Below are 9192 nucleotides of genomic sequence, written 5' to 3'. Positions count from 1 at the left end.
ATGTATTGTATACAGTAGTACAGTATATGCATAGTACTTGACAATACAGTATTCTGAAACTTCCACTGGTTTTAATTTGCATAGTTTGTGTAATTTACACAGTACAGCAATGTATTACAGAACATAAAGTTAGTAGAGTAGGTACATTAAAGCACCAAAAACCACAGTACTGTACTGTAGAGTGTACATGATGGAAAAAGGATATTTAAAACAAAATAAAATACGGTGAAGAGACGGTTATAAGTGCGAGCAGTCGCTAAACAGGTAGGTCATTAAGCGAGGAGTATCTGTATGGATTTTGCCTTGGGCATATCAGTGCTGTTTGTGATGTTAAGTAAAGATAAAAAATAAAAATGTGCCAGAGAAATTCTGACTTATGTTTTATTCCTGTTGCTATTGTAACAAGTTACCACAAACTTGGAAGTTTAAAACAGCACAAGATCTATTGTGCATGCTTGGGGACTGCAACTTGGAGGGCAATCCTTCTTCTCACAGGTATCTGAAAAGACGAAACCAGAGGGGAGTGCCAAATCTCTACAGTCACTGTCATATTCCCCGCTTAGAACAGCTCTCCAGAGAAGGGACCCAGCCCACACCACAGGTGACAAAGGAGGGCTAAAAACGAAGGCAGAAAGGTCTAAGCCACCACATGCAAAGAAATATGGGTAAACTAAGGAAGACACTAGCAGCTAGGGATATAGAGAGAAATCCCAGCAAGTTTCCAAACCATCAAAATGTACTAGCCCAATAGATGAGGGCCTAAAAGTGGCAATGAAAGCCATGGCAATAGAAAACAAAGAATCACTAGCCAGCGAGTTCAGGAAATGCTGCAGGTGTCTTCCATCTCAGCAACTCTAGTAGGGGAAATATTCTTCATGCCAGGAAAGTGGGTGATCATGAGTGGCCGAGTGGAATATGAAATATGAAATAATGAAACCACACACAAGTATGTGGGGTTAACACATCTTCTGACAAGCGTGCTACAAATTTAATATTTTAAGGAGGGAAGTTTTTTTAATAATAATTTTTATTTTGACCAAAGTGGATTACATATCTTTCACAGTAATATTTTAGGTACATATTAACATTAAATCAGGTATAAGGGGTAAAATCAGTCATAGGTATTGAGAAGAATGTTTACAATTACAAAGCACAGTTTAACAGTAAACAATATATCAGGCTATGGGTGTGAGCCATAAAAAAATCTGAGTTACAAAGGAGAAGGTCATAACTCAAGGCAGCTCCAGCAACTAACTTTAGATGCAAAATAAGGAATTATTAAGAAGTAGAAAAAATCTAGGAACATGATCTTCACTGGGATAAGCTCTATTATTTTAGAGGTCAAGTGAAACAAAGAACTAAATCCACTAAGGTGTAGTTTCCATTTTCTGGGAAGAGTCAATAGTCCAGAATCTGCATTTTGGCTATGCCCTTGAATACCAGCAACTGAAGCTGCAAGGACATATTTGAAAAAGAGAAAAAATATTGTCTTTGATTTTGGTGATAAATATACCCAGAAAAGGGGTTCTCTTAGTAATCTTTGGTGATGGGATTTCTGAAAGTATTAGATTGAGGCCATATTTTGGCCGGTGATTTTAAAAGGGAGAGATAGCCAAATATGACAGAAAATGTAATGACATAGTATGGATTTATCTCTTCAGGAATTCCTACTATTCACGTAGAGGAAGACGTGTCCATAGCGTGCCTTCCTAACTTTTTATATGAGGCTAATTCCACACTCATTCCCAAAGATGCAAAGACACTGCCAAGAAAGAAAACTACAGACCTATCTCACTAATAAACATAGATGCAAAAATCCTCAACAAAATCTTAGCAAACCTAATCCAATAATACATCAAAAAAAATTATACACCATGACCAAGTGGGTTTTATCCCAGGGATGCAAGGATGATTCAACATATGAAAATAAATCAACAACATACACCACATCAACAACAATAGAGACAAAAATCACATGATTATATCAATGGATGCAGAGAAGCCATTTGACAAAATCCAACACTCGTTCATGAAAATACTCAGCAATATAGGACTGGAAGGAACCTTCTTCAAGATAGTTACAGCCATCTATAAAAAGCCCACAGCCAACATTATCCTTAATGGCAAAAAACTGAAAACATTTCCACAAAGGTCAGGAACTAGGTAAGGCTGTCCACTCTCTCCACTCTTATTCAATATAGTTTTAGAAGTCCTAACAATAGCAATTAGATAAGAGAAAGGAATCAAAGGAATTCAAATAGGAAAAGAGGAACTCAAACTATCTCTATTTGCAGATGATATGATTATATATATGGAAAACCCTAAAGAGTCCACAGTAAAACTCCTAGAAACAATTAACCAATACAGCAAAGTGGCTGGCTACAAAGTCAAAACACAAAAGACAGTAAGATTCCTCTATAAAAATAATGAAGTAGAGTAGAAAGACATTAAGGAGACAATTCCATTTAAAATAGTTTCCAAAAATATCAAGTACCTAGGAAACAAGAGAAGTGAAGGATACCATGAAAACTTTAAAACAATTTATAAAGAAATTGAAGGAAATGGAAGAACATTCCATGCCCATCGGTAGGTAGAATCAATGTCGTCAAAATGACTATCTTACCTAAACTGCTATATAGATTCAATGCAATCTTGATCCAAATCCAGGCATAATTTTTTAAGGACCTAGATCCTAGAACAATCAATTATAAAATTTATCTGGAACCACAAAAGACCCAGGTTAGCCAAATTCATACTGAAAAACAAGAAACTGGGTGGCATCTCTTTACCTAGCCTGAAGCTTGCTTACTATAACACCATAGTGGTCAAAAAAGCATGGTACTGGAACAAAGACAGTCTCATCAGTGGATTAGAATAGAATATTCAGAGATAAACACCCAAATATACAGTCAACTAATATTTGACAAGTGAGCCAAGAACTTGAAATCAAACAAAGACATTATCTTCAACAAATGGTTTTGGAATAACTGGGTAACCATCTGTAAGAAATTAAAGATTGATTCAGACCTCACACCTCACACAAAAGTCAACTCAAAATGAATTAAAGGCCTTGAAATCAGACCTGAATCTATAAAGTTTATTGAGGAAAAAATAGGCAGAACATTTCAAGACCTATTATCAAAAAAGTCTTTAAGGATAGCATATCAATAGCAAGAATTTTAGCATCAAACATAAATAAGTGGGACTACATCAAACTAAAAAGTTTCTGCATGGCAAAAGAAACCCTAGTTAAAACTAGAAGGCAGTTTGCTTGTGTGTTTGTTTTTTGTTTGTCATTGTAGTTAGGTTTTTTGTTTGTTTGTTTTCTTGTTTGTCTGTTTTTTTTTGGGGGGGTCACACCCGAAGCACTCAGGGGTTACTCCTGGCTCTATGCTCAGAAATTGCTCCTGGCAGGCTCAGGGAACCATATGGGATGCCGGGATTCGAACCACTGACCTTCTGCATGCTAGGCAAATACTTTACCTCCAAGCTATCTCTCCGGCCCCCATTTGTCTGTTTTTACTTTTTTTTCTTTTGTATTTTTTTTTGTATTTTTGTTATGTTCTTCCTTGGTCCCTTTCTTCTCATAAGTTGATATTTATAACCTCTAGATAGTCTCCCTGTTTTTTGTTTGTTTGTTTGCTTTTTAATTTTTTATTTTCCCCTTCAAACAGAACCACATAACTTGAATTATCCTGTTCTGCCTCATAAATTTGAGGGAAAAATTGATGGTACCAAGACCACACAGTCATATGAACATTGATTAGAAATAAAAAAAATATCAGACTTAAACATCAAATATAAAGCCAATGACAACAGAATCAATACCCAGTCTACAACAAGCTAGAAACAGAGGGGACCACTTATACTAGAACCCCGGGGGTAAAGGAGTGATATATGGATGCATGCTGGGAACAGGGGTAGAAGGAGGACAACATTGGTGTGGGATTGCCCCTAATTCAATGTCACTATGTACCTAAAATATCACTGTGAAAAAAATTGTAATTTACTTTGGTCACAATAAAAAAAAGTAGTACAAGATCAAATCTTGCCATTCCCTAGATGAGACATCTGAATTGGGTCTATCCCATGTCAAAACAATGCCTTGCTAGAGCCATATTTTTTGCTGCAAATAGTTAAGAGAAATCCATTTCCTTGTTTTTCTCTCTTCAAGAAGCTAGCCACATTGCTTGTTCTTTGTTTCCTTCTCCTTTTATCAAAGCCAACTATTCAGATATTTTTGTAATATGTCATCTCTGTGTGTTTCTGTGTATTAGGATATCCTGGTCTAAAAGTCAAGCTTATTGGCTTGAAAGATAGTACAGGGTTAAGGTATTTTCCATGCATGCAACCAGCCCAGTTGATGCCCAACAACAGAGAGCTGTTGGTCCATGGAGCAATCCTTGAACAAGTGATCCTTGAGGCAGGAATGAGTAAAGCACAACTTTATGAGCACAACTTGATGTGTGTGGTCCCCAAACCAAAATAAATAAATGCTTAAAAATAATGAACATAAAATTCAAATGTGCTATTGCCTAACTGCACAAAAATCACTTCAACTTCCCAGTTTAACATGGGCATAACCTTGATAAATTAACCTCTTGGCATTTACATTTTTAGTCATCATAATATCATATAAGACTAGGTAATGAATGTTAGCAAAGATGAGGGAAAAGCGAGATCCTTGTGCACTGCGGTAGGGTTGTAAATTGGTGTAAAATTATGGAGGTTTTGAAAATCATTAAAAATAGAGCTGCCATATGATCTAGAAATTTCCCTTCTGAGCATACATACTTTAAAAATATAATGAGAATTTTCAAGAGATATCTGCTATCTCATGTTTAGGAAAGTATCATTTACATACATGAAAGAGATAAGATATTAAGTAACCCATGTATCTATCAGTATATGAATGGATAAGAAAGAAAAGGAAATATATGTATATGTATGTGAGTATATGTATTACAATACATGCTCTGTACTATATACAATGAATTCAATATTATATAATATATATTAATATAAGTGGAATATTATTATTTTAAAATATTCCACTGTAACAATATAAATGTATGTAATCATTAAACTGAGTGAAGTAAATTGGTCATGAAACTACTAGTGCATGATTCCTTTTATATTAGACATGTGAAATATATAATATTGGTTACCAGGAGAAGGGCATTTTAGGGGATTATTATTCAATGTACATCAGATTTACATTATTTAGGATTGGGGAGATGACCCAAAGGGCTCAGCAAATGGTTTGTATGTGAAGGTCTGATTTAACCTCCTGGGATCACATTCTCCTTGAACACTATCAAGGGTATTCCCCAACAATAGAAATAAATCCCTGTGGTGCTATGGGAGTTGTGAGGTACAGTGAGAAAAACCTGGACTTTCTGCATGAAAAGCATGTGCTCTATTCTATTGTACTCCATCTCCTACCCCTGTAGTGCTCTACTAATTGCTCTACTAATCCAGCAGTGCCCTAGACCCAAATATAATCACAAAATTAAAGCTTTTTTTTCTAAAGACCATGGGAAATATTGGTCATGGCTAAAAATGGCATATTTTATCATCTGGAAGACTTGTGAAATTTGTGTAGTTTGGACACTGTGGTGGATAAATAAAATACTATAAGCCAGTATTGTTAGTCTGAAACAAAAAAAAATATCAGTATTTCTCAATAAACTGAAGAGCAGTGGGCTTGGTGGGTAGAAAAGAAAGAAATACTAATTATAGAAATATATAACATCATATAGTGGAAGAAAAAAATTCCCTCAAATTCGCACAATGGGTCCCAGGCCTGCTTTGTTTTTAAATAGTTTGGTGATCCTGAATTAACTTATAGCCTAGATATTTTATCTAAGACTTGAACACTTTCCATTGGATTATGTTTCCATGAAAAAACATTAAAATAATCTAGTCCATATAAAATGTCACTTGTAAAGGAAGAGGATATGCACAGAGCTATCACTGGTGTGACCTTGGCATTTCAGGAGTTGTGCTGAAACACTTCAGTTTATGCATGACGAATAGCCTAGATTTTTCCATTCAGCCATTTATATCAGGAATAGTCCCCCAAGACATGGAATTATTGAACTTAAACAAACACTTACTGGGTACCTATAATTGGTCAAACAGGCATTTAGATTGATTCAGACTATTGCCTACACCTAATTAGCATTCCAGTTTAACAAACTGCTAACTGGTCCCTGAAGGGTCATTAGTAAAGGTTTCCTTTGTTTCACTAATGCTCATTAAGAATTCCATACTTAAGAAATGCATGAGTTAAATGACAACTTCACACACCCGAGCCATTTTCTCCTCCAATTTAAAGAAAGTGTTTGCATTGGTCAGCAATTTTGAGTGATTTAAGTACCTAATGTCTAATATTTTCAAGGGTCAGAATACTGCCAAAGTTCTAGTGACCCCACAGTACCTTTGAGTCTTTAGTAGCACAACTGGGTATCACTGGGAGTGGCCCTTATGAAATTATTTTTTAAAATGCAGCCTTGAGAAATACAACAGCCAAGAGCTTGTGCTATTTATAAAATAGTTTAATAAAGTCATGAGGATTTAATTAAATAGGCATTTCTCAATTTGTTCCACTATGGGTCCCTAAGATATTTCAAAGGAACACAGATAAAAATAAGTCTTAGAAATGGGAGAAGGATACAGAATGAATGAGACCAGGATGTCATGGGAAGGAAGCAAGGTCAGAAAGGACCATGATCAGGAAAAAGATGAGAAAAACTAAATTAAACAAACATTTTTGGGGAAGAATGAAATACATTACCTGTGAATTTGCTTATTGTTTTTGAGTTTTACTGTTGTACAACCACGTGTTCCAGAAATATATCTTCTTTCATTTTGCTAGAATCATCCTGCTTTTCCTGGTTAGGATTTATACTCATTACACAACTAGTTACAGCCTATTATAAGGGTCTCTGTGATCAGTGATAATTCAATGTGAGTAGTGAGGAAAAATTATTAAAATTTCCAGTAGTCTGCCAAGATTTCTCTTGAAATTTTCTCCCAATTTTTTTTCATAGAGACTTTCATGGAAATATTTTCTGTGTTATTGACAATGATATAAAATCTAGGGTTGGAGAGATAGCACAGCAGTAGGGCATTTGCCTTGCAAGCAACTGACCCAAGATGGACCTGAGTTTGATTCCCGCATCCCAGATCTTGCCAGGAAATTGCCAGGAGCTTGCCAGGAGCGATTTCTGAGCGCAGAGCCAGGAGTAAGTTCTCAGTGTTGATGGGTGTGGCCCCCAAACAAAACAATAACAACAAAAATGACATAAAATCTTTCAAGATTTTATAATCTACCAGGTTGATTGAATATCTATTTAGAACAACAATGCTGTCTACATTTCTCCTGTTTTAAACCACACAAAATCTATTTCTCTGGTATCTAATCAGATGATATCCTGAAATATTTCAAATCAAGTCCCATCTCTTTCCTCATTTTTCCTTCCATTAAATTCTCAATTTATTTATATTGTGATATTGTTTCTTCTCACCACCCACATATTACCTCTCCTATTGAGAATTTCCTATACAAAAAGTAGCCACTTTGACAGAGAAAAAAATATATATGTGGTTGCTTTAAATACAATTGTCTTGAGACAGGTTAATGATGTGACATACTTTTTAATACATAGTTTGAATGTATAAACCATTTCATTGGGGGAACATATAAATACTAATCTTTGAGTTGATTTTTTAAAAAAATAGTAAAGATAATGGAGAGAAGGAAGATACATATTGTATTTTGGCATAGGATGGATGAAAGGGACAAATTAGGAATACAGACTCTTGAGCTCAGGATACAGATAAAGTGGAAATTTATTTGGAACAATAAACACTCTCGAATAGCTAAAGCACTCCTAAGAAAAAGGAATATGGGAGGCATTACTTTCCCCAACTTTAAACTATATTACAAAGCAATAGCTATCAAAACAGCATTGTATTAGAATAAAAAGAGACCCTCAGGTCAGTGGAATAGGCTTGAGTACTCAGAGAATGTTCCCCAGACATATAATCACCTAATTTTTGACAAAGGAGCAAGAAATTATAAGTGGAGCAGGGAAAGCATCTTCAACAAATTTTGTTGACAGAACTGTTTAGTCACTTGCAAAAAAGTAAAATAGACCCCCAGTTAACATCATGTGCGAAGGTAAAATCTAAATAGATAAAAGACCTTGATATTAGACCTGATAATATAACGTATATAGAACAACACGTATGTAAAACACTCCATGACATTGAGATTAAAAGCATCTTCAAGGAGAAAACTGCACTTTCCAAACAAGTAAAAGCAGAGATAAACAGATGGGAATACATTAAGCTGAGAAGCTTCTGCACCTCAAAAGAAATAGTGCCCAGGATACAAGAGCCACCCAATGTGTGGGAGAAACTATTCACCCAATACTCATTAGATAAGGGGCTAATATCCAAAATATGCAGGGCACTGGCAGAACTTTACAAGAAAGAAACATCTAATCCCATTAATAAATCGGGAGAAGAAATGGACAAACACTTTGATAAAAAAGATATACAAAAAATATAACGAAATACAAATGGCCAAAAGGAACATGAAAAAATGCTCCTCATCACTAATCATCAGGAGATGCAAATGAAAACAACTATGAGATACCATCTCACACCACAAGGATTGGCACACATCACAAAGAATGAGAACAATCAGTGCTGGCGGGGATGTGGTGAGAAAGGAACTCTCATTCACTGCTCGTGGGGTTGCCATCTAGTCCAACCTTTATGAAAAGCGATATGGAGATTCCTCCAAAATCTGGAAATTGAGGTCCCATACGATCCAGCTATTACTACTCCTAGGGATATACCACAGGAACAGAAGAATACAATACAAAAATCCCTTTCTCACACCTATATTTATTGCAGCAATATTCACGATAGCCAGGCTCTGGAAATAACCAAGATGCCCTTCAACAGATAAATGGCTAAAGAAACTATGGTACATATACACAATGGAATATTTTGCAGCTGTCAGGAGAGATGAAGTCATGAAATTTTCCTATACATGGATGTACATGGAATCTATCATGCTGAGTGAAATAAGTCTGAGGGAAAGAGATAGATGCGGAATAGTCTCACTCATCTATGGGTTTTAAGAAAAATGAAAGACATTCTTGCACCAATCCT

The sequence above is a fragment of the Suncus etruscus genome, chromosome 5 (genome assembly GCF_024139225.1).
Source record: "Suncus etruscus isolate mSunEtr1 chromosome 5, mSunEtr1.pri.cur, whole genome shotgun sequence".
NCBI lineage: Eukaryota > Metazoa > Chordata > Mammalia > Eulipotyphla > Soricidae > Suncus > Suncus etruscus.
The sequence above is the reverse complement of the archived record's forward strand: the minus strand, read 5'-3'. Positions refer to the sequence as shown.